Source organism: Lolium perenne, chromosome 5 (assembly GCF_019359855.2).
Source record: "Lolium perenne isolate Kyuss_39 chromosome 5, Kyuss_2.0, whole genome shotgun sequence".
In the NCBI taxonomy this organism is placed as follows: Eukaryota; Viridiplantae; Streptophyta; class Magnoliopsida; order Poales; family Poaceae; genus Lolium; species Lolium perenne.
The window spans coordinates 432,800-448,317 of NC_067248.2; positions in this window are offsets into that span (position 1 = coordinate 432,800).

Sequence of the window (15,518 nt, forward strand, 5' to 3'; positions counted from 1 at the left end):
CAAAAACCTTCATTTGCTCAACTAACTCAAGTGGTGGGAACATTAGTGTCATTCCCACAACTCAGTTGTGATTCAAAGTCAAAGTCACCTTTCATAATCTCCTTCAAACTCAAGTCACAAGTCACCATTCATATTTTTGGAAAAGTTCTGATGACGGAACAGTATGGCCTTTCCAACTGTCCATAACCGAGGACGCGGCTATTCGAATAGGTTTAACTCTGCAGAGGTTGTACACTTGTGCCACAACAATTGCAATAGTTCGTCAGGGGTAACTGGCCCTGATTTATCGTACGCAGTACGCGAACTACCAATCCTAACCTTTCATTTACATACTCTAGTATAGGCACCTCTCCCCATGAGCTTGGCCTCCCGGTGAAAACCGCGATCAACCCGGAACTGCACAGGGCTTGGGCCGGACATTCACCTCATTTCACGTCATATCGTATCGTTGTGTTTGTTGTAGAGGCAGCCTTCGGCCTAACCCCGATGACGCTTGTTCAGAGGGAACCCATACTAAAGCACATAAATTTCTAGTTAAGCCCTTACCCATATTGGGTATTGTGGGGGTACTTGTAAAATTGGAATGGTATCGCATCCGAACCCAACCATCAGTGTTTTTGATAAAATTCACCAAGTCATTTACCAGTCATATTCACCTTCAAAATCTCTCAATAGAATGACTCATCATTCCAAGGTTTTCAAAGTCATTTCAAACTCACAAGTTCCCAACTAGAATAGTCACTTTTAATATTGAGCACTAGCAACTAGTCATGAGGGGTGCTAAGTATCTTGGAGCTTGCTAGGCTAAGTGTGATGCTCTTGTACTACTCTATAATTCAACCAAGTGAATCATAAATCAAAAAGTAACTTTGATAAATGAAATCAAGTAAAACTTGTAAAGTAAAAACTTGGGATAGGTTCATAAAGTAAAATGTAATGGTGCCTTGCTCTAGTAGAGCTTTGCACAAGGGAACCTTGCAAGAGTGTTAGCTTGCCTTGATTGGTGATGTGATCAAAGTTTTCTTGCTCTTCCTCTTGGTAGAAGACCTCTTCCTCTTGATAGTCTCCGGTACTAGCGTCTATAAATGAATACGAGGATACAATCACCAAACAACACTTAGGCAATCTTTCACTAGCCTTAATGGCTCACACAATTGATCTAGTATCACTACTTAACATCTATTTATACATTAAGCTAGGGTTTCCTTATTTAATAATAGGAAAATAATTTCCTCTCATTGGAAGTTGAAATTTGGGTTTCTCTTGGTTTGGAGAAATAATTTCCTCTCATTGAATCTTCTTAAGATTTAATTTCTCTTATGAATAATATATGACCTAGGTTGACCAAAATCAACCTCTTCATACTTATCATTTGAGAACGATGATTTAAATGAGGTTCCATACCTCATGCAATTAAATACTAACATGGTAGTGATTTAATGCCACCAAATAATTCAATATGAGATTATATAGACCATGGTCACTACCTCATGTTGAATTAATTGAGAACAAGATTTAAATGAGAGGAATACCTCTCATATGATTTAACACATAGTTGTAACTAATTTAAAAACTACTATTGAGGTGATTTAATATTCTCAATAACCAGGGATGATCCCATGTTGACCAAGGTCAACACTTCACACTTAGTATTTGAGAAAATGGGTTTAAATGAGATTCATCATCTCATGTGATTTAAATCACTAGTGCAATTTAAATACTATGTTGATTTAAATTCTACAAGTGGGCAAGTATGAGCCTAAGCATTTAAAGGTCTACACATTACTTCATATCACTTGTGAGAATGATTTAAATGAGGTGCTACACCTCATAGATTTAAATTCTAAAATTTGGAGATATTTTAAATGGGCTAGTATTGACTACATAGCCAATATTTTGATTCTAGCCCATGATCATGTACAGAACATATATCATATTTTTACATAATAAATTAGAGTTTGTTATATGTGAAATTTTGCAATTGGATTCACTGCAAAATTCAAATTGGTGGATTTTTAAGATTTATTTGAATACAGAAGAGTATCTGTTTTGTTATTTTTATCATTTGAATTTAATTACGAATTTGGACATGAGGCTAGTGGCATTATTTAGATAATTTCATGAGCTTTCCAAATATATAAAATTTGTCCAAAAAGATGCAGTAGTTTGAGATTTATTCATTTTTGAATGGGGCACCAGTATTTGATTTGACCATCATAGATTAAATAGAATTTAAATTACTGGGCCACGCGGGAAAGTAAACGGGCTAAACAGACTAAACAGACTGGGCCGGCCCACTAGTGCTGACCACGCCGCGGGCCACCTGACATGTGAGGGGCCACCCGTCAGTGGCCTTTAACTACCGAATCGGTACCTGCGAATGAGGGCCGTCGGATCAGGTGGACGATCGACGGTCGAGCGTTGTCGTCATCGACGGGGGAGGAGAGCCTGCTGCGCCGGCGAGGTAGGGGGTCGGAGGGCGCGCTAGGTCGCCGGCGGTCGAGGGAGGGGGTCGAGGCGTCGTTGGCGAGGGTGAATAGGCGCCTGGTACAGTGGCGGAGCTTGGGGCGGCGTGGATCAACGGATTGATTTGCGGCGGGCTTGCGGGTCTCCGGCGAGAAATTGGAGCTTACTGTGGAGTAATCCGTGGGGAGAAGCGGTGGAGGAAGTCGAGGAGAGGTAGGGGAGCAGATGGTGTGAAGGAAGAAGGGGCGGAGGAGCGCTATTTATAGAAGGGTGAGGAGGCCGGCGGGTGCTGAGAGGGGTCGCTCATGGCGCGGCCGCTCCGGCGTGCGAAAGGTCGGGGCGAGGGCAGCATCTTGTAGGCGACGTCTAGGCGAGGCTCTGGGCGTAGCTGGAGCGTCCAGGGGACGACGGGATTGCTCGGGCGCTTCTGCGACAAGGACGGTACTGGGCGGCCGGGTTGTGATCATGGCGGCGTCGATAGGGCGTGCGCGAGCTAGCGAGCATGTCCAGGAGCTAGCTGTAGGCATGGTGATTGCGCGTGCAAGAGGGCAAGGCGAGGGGAGGACGAGGGCGTGCAGGCGAGTGGATGTACTGCGGCGTCCAGGGTGTCGTGCAGGCGCGCTCACCGCGTGCGCGCTGGCACGTCCTGGGCTTGTCTGGGCGCGCGCGTTCTGGACCGTAGCGTGTGTCTCCTGGCTTAGGGCTCGTATCAGCAGGTTCATTGAGGAGCAGGCTAGCTAGTTGACATGGTACAAGGGGCCAGAGGGAGATGGAGAGGATGAATGGCATGGTGGCCGGCATGGTGCACGGTGTGAACCTTTCTCTCATTTTCTCCACTTTAAACGGTGGTGCAAGGACATGGCATTGATGCAGGGGTTGCAGAGGGGTGTGATCATCACAATCTAAAAGAGGTTTAGGCTAAAATCTAGTGGATAATAGCATGTAACCAGATTTCCAGAATATGCACACAAGGTGATCGACACAATGGCCGCAAAAACATTTTTATGGAATTTTGGATTTCTTTTTGGTGGAGCTCAAAGATATAATTAAAGAGAAAGAATGGTGGTGGTGGTGGTCAATTTGGTGAAGATTTGCAAAGTTTCAAAAATGCGGTGATCTTCTTCTCTCTCTCGGGTTCCATCTTTGCACACTTATTCTGGTCAACCTAGTCAACTTCAGCAGGGATGGTCAACATGAAAGTTGTTGACCTTGACATGGTCTTGGATGACATGGTCATAGTGGACCAAGTTTGGTTTAGGAAAAGTCAAATGCAGGGGTGTAAAGTAGGGAAGATTTGATAAATGGGTCATATGACCATTATCACATGTATGTGAGTTTTGAATTTTCCTTTGATTTGATTCTTGTTTCTTTGATGCAAATGTGTTTGTTTATCATATATAAGTATTCTACAAGCAAGAGATCAAGCAATGGTGGCCTTGGTTGAAGATTTGCAAAGTGGGCTAAGTGTACGTGAGTGAATTTTGGGGATTTTCTCACTATGTGATTTCTCTTTATTTGAATTGACTTTGGTTGACTCTAATGTGATTCTTATTGGTTTAGAAACATTTTCAAACCATTGAAACCAATTCAAATGGTCTTGTTCAAAGATTTGCAAAAATGGCCATAACACATAAGAGGTGATGTGTCACTTTTTATTATTTTTGTAAAGTGTTGATCTTGCTTCACTTGGACATGGGTTAGGGTCAATTTAGGGTTATAATAGGTTGAGAGATGGTTTCCCATCATTTGGTCAAGGTTTTAAGTCATAGGGCAAAAATTGGGTATTATGGCTATGTGCCACATATGCCTCTATGCATATGTTGCATTTCATTTTAAATTTGACTTGACTTGACCCCTTTGGTGTTGTTGAGTGTTGAAATGGTATATGGAGGTGATCCAACCATTCACAACAAGTCCTAGGGTCAATATTCTTAGTTTCCCAAATTTGCTATTTTACTCTCATATGCCTCTATGGCATTTTTAGTTTCTTTTTATTTTCTTTGGAAACCACTTGGATTAGGTTTGATAAGTACTAGGTAAAGTGTGTGAAGGTTTTCCAAACCTCTAAACAAAGTGGAAAGTTCTAGGGTAAAGATTTATAACAGTAGCCATAGGCACATATGCCTCTTTCTTATTTAATTTCCTTTTATTCTATTTTAACTAGGGTGGTGAAAAGAGGGATGAGGTTTTAGGGTTTAGTACATAAGCATAATAACACTCATCATGGCCAAGCACAAGATTTTAAACAAGATCTATATGTATCCTACTTAATTAATAAAAGTTTTTGTTGGTTCCAAAATTTGGAACTAGTGAAATTCATTTGTTTTATTTTGAAATTCTTGGGATGTTACAAACCCTTCCCCCTTAAACAAATCTCGTCCCGAGATTTTAAGAAAAGTTAGGTTCCTAAGAGAGATTGAGCGTTTTATTAACAGGAAGACATACTTGGCATGGTCTGGGGTGCTTCCTGAGCTTCAGTGGCAGTCATGTGGTAGAGACGGCCGTTGTTGTTGTTCTGGTTCCTTCTTCCGGCAAAGCGGCGCTGTTGCTGAGCAGGTGCTGCGGTATTGGCGGCAATCCTGGCAAGCTTTTTGGGGCACTCATTGGAGAAGTGACCCACAACTCCACATTCGTAGCAGTTGACGGTGGACTTGTCTTTGGGAATGACGGGGGTAGCATTGCTTCCAGTCCTTGGGGCAGTATTTGTGTTGTTGTTGTTTCCATGGTTGTTGCTGTTGTTGGGGTGGTTGTTGTTGTTGTTGTTGTTGCCTCCGGTCTTCGGGGGTCCTCCGTTGTTGTTGGTGTAGTTGGGGCGATAATTCTGGGTAGGGGGCTTGTTGTATCTTGGGGTGAATCCTCCAGAGGAGTTGTTGCGGTACTTCTGGGTATGGTGGGGTCCACTCTGGTTCATCATCCTTCGCTTGCGGTTCTCATTGGCTTGATGTAGCTTTCCTTCCATCTGTATGGCTGAGTCCACGAGGGCTTCCAAGTCAGCGAACGGAATGTTCACTAACACAGTTTGCATCTCGTCGTGCAGTCCGTTCAGAAATCTTTCCTTTCTCTTCTCATTGGTGTCGGTCTCATCCGGGGCGTACCTTGATAGAGTGAGAAACCTGTCGCGGTATTCCACCACGGACATCCTTCCTTGTTTGAGTTCGCGGAACTCGTCTCTCATCTTCTTGATCAGTCCTTGGGGCACATGGTATTTGCTAAACTTCAGCTTGAAGTCTTCCCAGGTCATCATCTGTCCCGCATTCATTGCACGGGCACTTGTCCACCAGGCTCTGGCAGGTCCTGACAGGTAGTGGGTGGCAACAAGATTTTTCTGCGGCTTCAACTCCCGCAACTTCGAGGTTGTTCTCCATGGTCCTGGAGCCGATCATCAGCATCGAGGGCTCTTCAGTCTTGTTGAACATCGGTGGGTTGGTGTGCTGAAAGTTCTTCAGCTTCGATCCAGGGTGATCGTGGTTTCCATGGCCTTGATTGTTCTGAGCTAGTTGTTGCAGTGCAGCAATGTTGGCTTGGCGTTCAGCTCTCTCGACTTCTCGGTCTGCTATCATCGTCTGCAGCAGTTGCATCATGGCATCCTGGGTGGCGTTGCGGGTTGGTGGGGCCATCTAAACATTGATGTAGATGATAAGATAAGAGGAAAATTTCTAGGGTTTGTTTTGTTAAGTTTAAAAAGTTCATAATATTAAAAAAACTTGAGTAGTGTTGCGGGGTAAAACCAACAACACTTTTTCATTCATACCAAGCATCACATATTACAAATCTAACACACCGTTGGTTTGAAGAACCATTCATCGCTCTACGATACAAGGGGGATCCTGATACAACTTACACCTACTTAAGTGCTGGGGTGATACTATTCTTCCGGGTGGATTCTTCGTCTTCACGGGTGATGTGCTTGGCGAGAGGCGAGGGCGTTGTCCAAATCCCTGCGAGTTTTGTACTGCCTGAAGTCCTGAGGTGCTTCATAGGGGTTCATCTTGGGTTGTGGTGGGGGCATGGTCATCGATCTTCCCATGGAGTCATGTCTTGGGTAGTAGATGAAACGAGTGCTCTTGATCTTGTCCTCATTTTGTCCACACAGACGGAACATTGCTTCTTGCATAGCTTTGTCTAGTCCTTCCTTCCAAGTGTTTCCCGTTACAGAAAACCAGATGGTTTCCCATACCGGAGCATCAAGCTTCCTTCGTAGATCAGTAGAAACGTCCCACCGAGGTGGTTCTCCTAATCGAGCCTTGAGGGGTATTCCGAAGAACTCGGGATACGGGTGTCCTAGATATTCAACCAGCTTGCTTCAAATCCTTTTCGAACCGCAGCTTCTCCTCCGCGACCAAGCTGATAGAACTCCCATTGGTACTCCATCTGTGAGTAATGAGGATGAGTAAGTTAATGAAGTGATCAAGTGTGCAAAATTTTATGTACAATTATAAAGAAAAGTAGAGCATGGATTTATTCTTTTGAAAAGATCTTAAGATAAAGGTGAGAATAAGTTTTCAGAAATATTCACTTCCTTTGTTTTGAAACTAAGTTTTTAGGACGTCCATTCTAACTAGGGTCTCCTAAGGTCAAACAATGGCTCTGATACCAACTTGTCAACACCCGGATTTTTAAGTCCAGATGCCTATTATGCCATTCCTCGCAATCCCAGGAATATTGTTTTTGCGAGACATAATAGATTGATATCACAACACATCATTCATTACATACCATAATCGTCTTACAAATAAAGGATCACATGATCCAGTCTTATTACAATAATAGAAGTTCTATTTATTCATTACATAACACATAGCGGAAGCGAAAGTAGCGTAGTAGTAGTCCATCTATTCCACAGCAAATCGTTGACGTCGGGAGTGATCCTAGTTGTCGTAGACGTCCTGCTGTCCTTCTTCCGGGTTCTGGTACTCGTCTTCATAGTCTGGCCATTTGAATAGCCAGGGACAAAGCCATGAGTACTTTAAAGTACTCGCAAACTAATACTAAGTAAGTATTATCAACTATAGTAAGGGGGTGCTAAGCTCTAGTTTCATTTGCATAAAGCCAGTTTTATTTCGTAAACCCTTTAATAATTCAAAAACCTTCATTTGCTCAACTAACTCAAGTGGGAACATTAGTGTCATTCCCACAACTCAGTTGTGATTCAAAGTCAAAGTCACCTTTCATAATCTCCTTCAAACTCAAGTCACAAGTCACCATTCATATTTTTGGAAAAGTTCTGATGACGGAACAGTATGGCCTTTCCAACTGTCCATAACCGAGGACGCGGCTATTCGAATAGGTTTAACTCTGCAGAGGTTGTACACTTGTGCCACAACAATTGCAATAGTTCGTCGAGTAATCGGCCTGATTTATCGTACGCAGTACGCGAACTACCAATCCTAACCTTTCATTTACATACTCTAGTATAGGCACCTCTCCCCATGAGCTTGGCCTCCCGGTGAAAACCGCAGTCAACCCGGGAACTGCACAGGGCTTGGGCCGGACATTCACCTCATTTCACGTCATATCGTATCGTTGTGTTTGTTGTAGAGGCAGCCTTCGGCCTAACCCCGATGACGCTTGTTCAGAGGGAACCCATACTAAAGCACATAAATTTCTAGTTAAGCCCTTACCCATATTGGGTATTGTGGGGGTACTTGTAAAATTGGAATGGTATCGCATCCAAACCCAACCATCAGTGTTTTTGATAAAATTCACCAAGTCATTTACCAGTCATATTCACCTTCAAAATCTCTCAATAGAATGACTCATCATTCCAAGGTTTTCAAAGTCATTTCAAACTCACAAGTTCCCAACTAGAATAGTCACTTTTAATATTGAGCACTGGCAACTAGTCATGAGGGGTGCTAAGTATCTTGGAGCTTGCTAGGCTAAGTGTGATGCTCTTGTACTACTCTATAATTCAACCAAGTGAATCATAAATCAAAAAGTAACTTTGATAAATGAAATCAAGTAAAACTTGTAAAGTAAAAACTTGGGATAGGTTCATAAAGTAAAATGTAATGGTGCCTTGCTCTAGTAGAGCTTTGCACAAGGGAACCTTGCAAGAGTGTTAGCTTGCCTTGATTGGTGATGTGATCAAAGTTTTCTTGCTCTTCCTCTTGGTAGAAGACCTCTTCCTCTTGATAGTCTCCGGTACTAGCGTCTATAAATGAATACGAGGATACAATCACCAAACAACACTTAGGCAATCTTTCACTAGCCTTAATGGCTCACACAATTGATCTAGTATCACTACTTAACATCTATTTATACATTAAGCTAGGGTTTCCTTATTTAATAATAGGAAAATAATTTCCTCTCATTGGAAGTTGAAATTTGGGTTTCTCTTGGTTTGGAGAAATAATTTCCTCTCATTGAATCTTCTTAAGATTTAATTTCTCTTATGAATAATATATGACCTAGGTTGACCAAAATCAACCTCTTCATACTTATCATTTGAGAACGATGATTTAAATGAGGTTCCATACCTCATGCAATTAAATACTAACATGGTAGTGATTTAATGCCACCAAATAATTCAATATGAGATTATATAGACCATGGTCACTACCTCATGTTGAATTAATTGAGAACAAGATTTAAATGAGAGGAATACCTCTCATATGATTTAACACATAGTTATAACTAATTTAAAAACTACTATTGAGGTGATTTAATATTCTCAATAACCAGGGATGATCCCATGTTGACCAAGGTCAACACTTCACACTTAGTATTTGAGAAAATGGGTTTAAATGAGATTCATCATCTCATGTGATTTAAATCACTAGTGCAATTTAAATACTATGTTGATTTAAATTCTACAAGTGGGCAAGTATGAGCCTAAGCATTTAAAGGTCTACACATTACTTCATATCACTTGTGAGAATGATTTAAATGAGGTGCTACACCTCATAGATTTAAATTCTAAAATTTGGAGATATTTTAAATGGGCTAGTATTGACTACATAGCCAATATTTTGATTCTAGCCCATGATCATGTACAGAACATATATCATATTTTTACATAATAAATTAGAGTTTGTTATATGTGAAATTTTGCAATTGGATTCACTGCAAAATTCAAATTGGTGGATTTTTAAGATTTATTTGAATACAGAAGAGTATCTGTTTTGTTATTTTTATCATTTGAATTTAATTACGAATTTGGACATGAGGCCAGTGGCATTATTTAGATAATTTCATGAGCTTTCCAAATATATAAAATTTGTCCAAAAAGATGCAGTAGTTTGAGATTTATTCATTTTTGAATGGGGCACCAGTATTTGATTTGAACAAAAAAGATTAAATAGAATTTAAATTACTGGGCCACGCGGGAAAGTAAACGGGCTAAACAGACTAAACAGACTGGGCCGGCCCACTAGTGCTGACCACGCCGCGGGCCACCTGACATGTGAGGGGCCACCCGTCAGTGGCCTTTAACTACCGAATCGGTACCTGCGAATGAGGGCCGTCGGATCAGGTGGACGATCGACGGTCGAGCGTTGTCGTCATCGACGGGGGAGGAGAGCCTGCTGCGCCGGCGAGGTAGGGGGTCGGAGGGCGCGCTAGGTCGCCGGCGGTCGAGGGAGGGGGTCGAGGCGTCGTTGGCGAGGGTGAATAGGCGCCTGGTACAGTGGCGGAGCTTGGGGCGGCGTGGATCAACGGATTGATTTGCGGCGGGCTTGCGGGTCTCCGGCGAGAAATTGGAGCTTACTGTGGAGTAATCCGTGGGGAGAAGCGGTGGAGGAAGTCGAGGAGAGGTAGGGGAGCAGATGGTGTGAAGGAAGAAGGGGCGGAGGAGCGCTATTTATAGAAGGGTGAGGAGGCCGGCGGGTGCTGAGAGGGGTCGCTCATGGCGCGGCCGCTCCGGCGTGCGAAAGGTCGGGGCGAGGGCAGCATCTTGTAGGCGACGTCTAGGCGAGGCTCTGGGCGTAGCTGGAGCGTCCAGGGGACGACGGGATTGCTCGGGCGCTTCTGCGACAAGGACGGTACTGGGCGGCCGGGTTGTGATCATGGCGGCGTCGATAGGGCGTGCGCGAGCTAGCGAGCATGTCTAGGAGCTAGCTGTAGGCATGGTGATTGCGCGTGCAAGAGGGCAAGGCGAGGGGAGGACGAGGGCGTGCAGGCGAGTGGATGTACTGCGGCGTCCAGGGTGTCGTCTGGGCGCGCTCACCGCGTGCGCTGGCACGTCCTGGGCTTGTCTGGGCGCGCGCGTTCTGGACCGTAGCGTGTGTCTCCTGGCTTAGGGCTCGTATCAGCAGGTTCATTGAGGAGCAGGCTAGCTAGTTGACATGGTACAAGGGGCCAGAGGGAGATGGAGAGGATGAATGGCATGGTGGCCGGCATGGTGCACGGTGTGAACCTTTCTCTCATTTTCTCCACTTTAAACGGTGGTGCAAGGACATGGCATTGATGCAGGGGTTGCAGAGGGGTGTGATCATCACAATCTAAAAGAGGTTTAGGCTAAAATCTAGTGGATAATAGCATGTAACCAGATTTCCAGAATATGCACACAAGGTGATCGACACAATGGCCGCAAGAACATTTTTATGGAATTTTGGATTTCTTTTTGGTGGAGCTCAAAGATATAATTAAAGAGAAAGAATGGTGGTGGTGGTGGTCAATTTGGTGAAGATTTGCAAAGTTTCAAAAATGCGGTGATCTTCTTCTCTCTCTCGGGTTCCATCTTTGCACACTTATTCTGGTCAACCTAGTCAACTTCAGCAGGGATGGTCAACATGAAAGTTGTTGACCTTGACATGGTCTTGGATGACATGGTCATAGTGGACCAAGTTTGGTTTAGGAAAAGTCAAATGCAGGGGTGTAAAGTAGGGAAGATTTGATAAATGGGTCATATGACCATTATCACATGTATGTGAGTTTTGAATTTTCCTTTGATTTGATTCTTGTTTCTTTGATGCAAATGTGTTTGTTTATCATATATAAGTATTCTACAAGCAAGAGATCAAGCAATGGTGGCCTTGGTTGAAGATTTGCAAAGTGGGCTAAGTGTATGTGAGTGAATTTTGGGGATTTTCTCACTATGTGATTTCTCTTTATTTGAATTGACTTTGGTTGACTCTAATGTGATTCTTATTGGTTTAGAAACATTTTCAAACCATTGAAACCAATTCAAATGGTCTTGTTCAAAGATTTGCAAAAATGGCCATAACACATAAGAGGTGATGTGTCACTTTTTATTATTTTTGTAAAGTGTTGATCTTGCTTCACTTGGACATGGGTTAGGGTCAATTTAGGGTTATAATAGGTTGAGAGATGGTTTCCCATCATTTGGTCAAGGTTTTAAGTCATAGGGCAAAAATTGGGTATTATGGCTATGTGCCACATATGCCTCTATGCATATGTTGCATTTCATTTTAAATTTGACTTGACTTGACCCCTTTGGTGTTGTTGAGTGTTGAAATGGTATATGGAGGTGATCCAACCATTCACAACAAGTCCTAGGGTCAATATTCTTAGTTTCCCAAATTTGCTATTTTACTCTCATATGCCTCTATGGCATTTTTAGTTTCTTTTTATTTTCTTTGGAAACCACTTGGATTAGGTTTGATAAGTACTAGGTAAAGTGTGTGAAGGTTTTCCAAACCTCTAAACAAAGTGGAAAGTTCTAGGGTAAAGATTTATAACAGTAGCCATAGGCACATATGCCTCTTTCTTATTTAATTTCCTTTTATTCTATTTTAACTAGGGTGGTGAAAAGAGGGATGAGGTTTTAGGGTTTAGTACATAAGCATAATAACACTCATCATGGCCAAGCACAAGATTTTAAACAAGATCTATATGTATCCTACTTAATTAATAAAAGTTTTTGTTGGTTCCAAAATTTGGAACTAGTGAAATTCATTTGTTTTATTTTGAAATTCTTGGGATGTTACAGCCCCCCCCCCCCTTTAGTCGCGGTTGGGGAGGCGACCCGCGACTAAAGGGTAACCTTTAGTCGCGGTTGGCCAGACCAACCGCGACTAAAGGCTTTTTTGGCGGGTTTTTGCGTTCCCGCGCGCAACGACCTTTAGTCGCGGTTGGTATTTTTCAGAATACTTTTTCTTTTTCAAAATCTTAAAAATACAAATAATATATCAAAAAATTCAGAAAAATAAAGCTAATTCAATTCAATATGTTAAAAACACAAATATTATATCAAAAAATTCAGAAAAATAAAACTAATTCAATTCAAAATTCTAAAAATACAAATAATATATCAAAAAATTAAGAAAAATAAAACTAATTCAATTCAAAATGTTAAAAATACAAATAATATAACAAAAAATTCAGAAAAATAAAACTAATTCAATTCAAAATCTTAAAAATACAAATAATATATCAAAAAATTAAGAAAAAAAAAACTAATTCAATTCAATATGTTAAAAATACAAATAATATATCAAAAAATTCAGAAAAATAAAACAAATTCAATTCAAAATCTTAAAAATACAAATAATATATCAAAAATTTAAGAAAAAAAAACTAATTCAATTCAATATGTTAAAAATACAAATAATATATCAAAAAATTCAGAAAAATAGAACTAATTCATTTCAAAATTCTAAAAATACAAATAATGTATCAAAAAATTCAGAAAAATAAAACTAATTCAATTCAAAATGTTAAAAATACAAATAATATATCAAAAAATTCAGAGAAGTTCTTCCCGGCCGCCTCTGTCTTCCCACAAGTTCTTCCCGGCCAGTCTTCCCGCTAGTTCTTTCCCGCCTATGTCTTCCCTGTCTTCCCGCCATTTCTTCCCTGTCTTCCCGCCTCTTTCTTCCCGCCATTTCTTCCCGCCATTTCTTCGCTGTCTTCCCGCCTCTTTCTTCCCGCCACTTTCTTCCCGCCATTTCTTCCCTGTCTTCCCGCCTCTTTCTTCCCGCCACATTCTTCCCGCCATTTCTCACTACATATATGTAGCCCGGCTTGGCCAGCATTATCACATCTCTACAATCTCTCATCACTCTCTCATGGCTTCCACCGCACCCACTCTAACCTACCAGCAGGTGGAGGAGCTTTGCGCCTCGAACTACCCTTGCCCACCGGGCTACCGCGTCCCCACCGGCTGGAGCCTAAGCGCCGGTGGCGTGCCGGTCCCTCCCATCCCTCAGGGTACTGCGCGCCGGGCGGCCATCACGAACCACTACTACCTCGACCTCACGCCAGAGCAGCGGATGAATCCCCGCTGGCATCCCGATAACCAGCATACTTGGGATGCCTTCTTCATCAATCGGCATGAGAGGGCGCTCGCCAGGTATGAGGAGGACGGTCTGCCTCCTGGGAACTTCCACGAGGCCAGCCGTCGGCTATGGTGGTACGGCCGGACTCTGCAGAGCGTCATGGACTACATCACGGCCGGCGATATCCCCCGCCCGCGCTACCCTCAGTTCGAGCCACGAGCGCCGCCCGACGACAGCCGACGATGCGGCGGACGACGACGGCGGCAACTTAGAAGGCGACGACTACCAGTACAACGGCGGCGGCTATGAAGACTACGAGTATGCATATTATACGCCTAGGCAGGAGTATGACTAAATCACTCCAAATTTCATGTATCATCAGTGGTATCTCGAATCATTCGAAAATGGACACCAAACACATCACGGGTAATATAATTCACATGATCCATTCAACAAAGTTTGGTACAATAAATTATTACACATCATTTCTTCCCTTGTGTCCCTGCTTGCTTACGATTGTGCCGTATCCATGGAGCATCCTCATCATTTAACTTAATGCTTGGGTCGGTGTTCACTTTGAAGGGCGGAATTTCAGCAAACATATTATAATCTTCTGACATGTCTGTCTTGTCCTCCACTCCCACGATGTTTCTTTTCCCTGAAAGAACAATGTGGCGCTTTGGATCATCGCATGATGTACTGATCGTTTTCTTATCTTTCCGTTTCCTCGGTTTGCTACTCATGTCCTTCACATAGAAAACCTGAGCGACATCTTTCGCTAGGACGAATGGTTCGTCAAGGTAACCAAGATTGTTGAAATCCACCATTGTCATTCCGTATTGCTGGTCCACCTTTACCCCACCTCCTGTTAGCTTGAACCATTTGCACCGGAACAAAGGGACCTTAAAGGAGGGTCCATAGTCAAGTTCCCATATCTCCTCTATGTAACCATAATATGTGACCTTTTGCCCATTCTCGGTTGCTGCATCAAAGCGGACACCACTGTTTTGGTTGGTGCTCTTTTTATCTTGGGCGATCGTGTAAAATGTATTCCCATTTATCTCGTACCCTTGGAAAGTCGTTATAGTCGAAGATGGTGTCTTGGCCAACATGTACAGCTGATCTACAACATCATTGTCATTCATTAAATGTTTTCTCAACCAACTGCCGAAAGTCTCCATGTGGGCCTTCCTAATCCAGGATTCAGGCTTCCCCGGGTTGTCCGAGCGTAAAATATTCTTGTGTTTCTCAAAGTACGGAGCCACCAAGCTGGAATTGGTCACTACAGTGTGGTGTGCTTCAGTCAGAGAATGGCCGTCCATACATATCGTTGATTTCCTTCCGATCGTGCCTTTTCCACTTAGTCTCCCCTCGTGCCGCGATCGAGGAAGACCAATCGGCTTAAGGTCAGGAACAAAGTCAACACAAAACTCAATTACCTCCTCATTTCCATAGCCCTTGGCGATGCTTCCTTCTGGCCTAGCACGGTTACGAACATATTTCTTTAATACTCCCATGAACCTCTCGAAGGGGAACGTATTGTGTAGAAATACAGGACCGAGAATGGAAATCTCTTCGACTAGGTGAAGCAGGAGGTGCGTCATAATATTGAAGAAGGATGGTGGGAACACCAACTCGAAACTGACAAGACATTGGACCACATCGTTCTGTAACCGTGGTAGAACTTCTGGATTGATTACCTTCTGAGAGATTGCATTGAGGAATGCACATAGCTTCACAATGGCTAATCGAACATTTTCCGGCAGGAGCCCCCTCAAAGCAATCGGAAGCAATTGCGTCATAATCACGTGGCAGTCGTGAGACTTTAGGTTTTGGAACTTTTTCTCCGCCATGTTTATTATTCCCTTTATA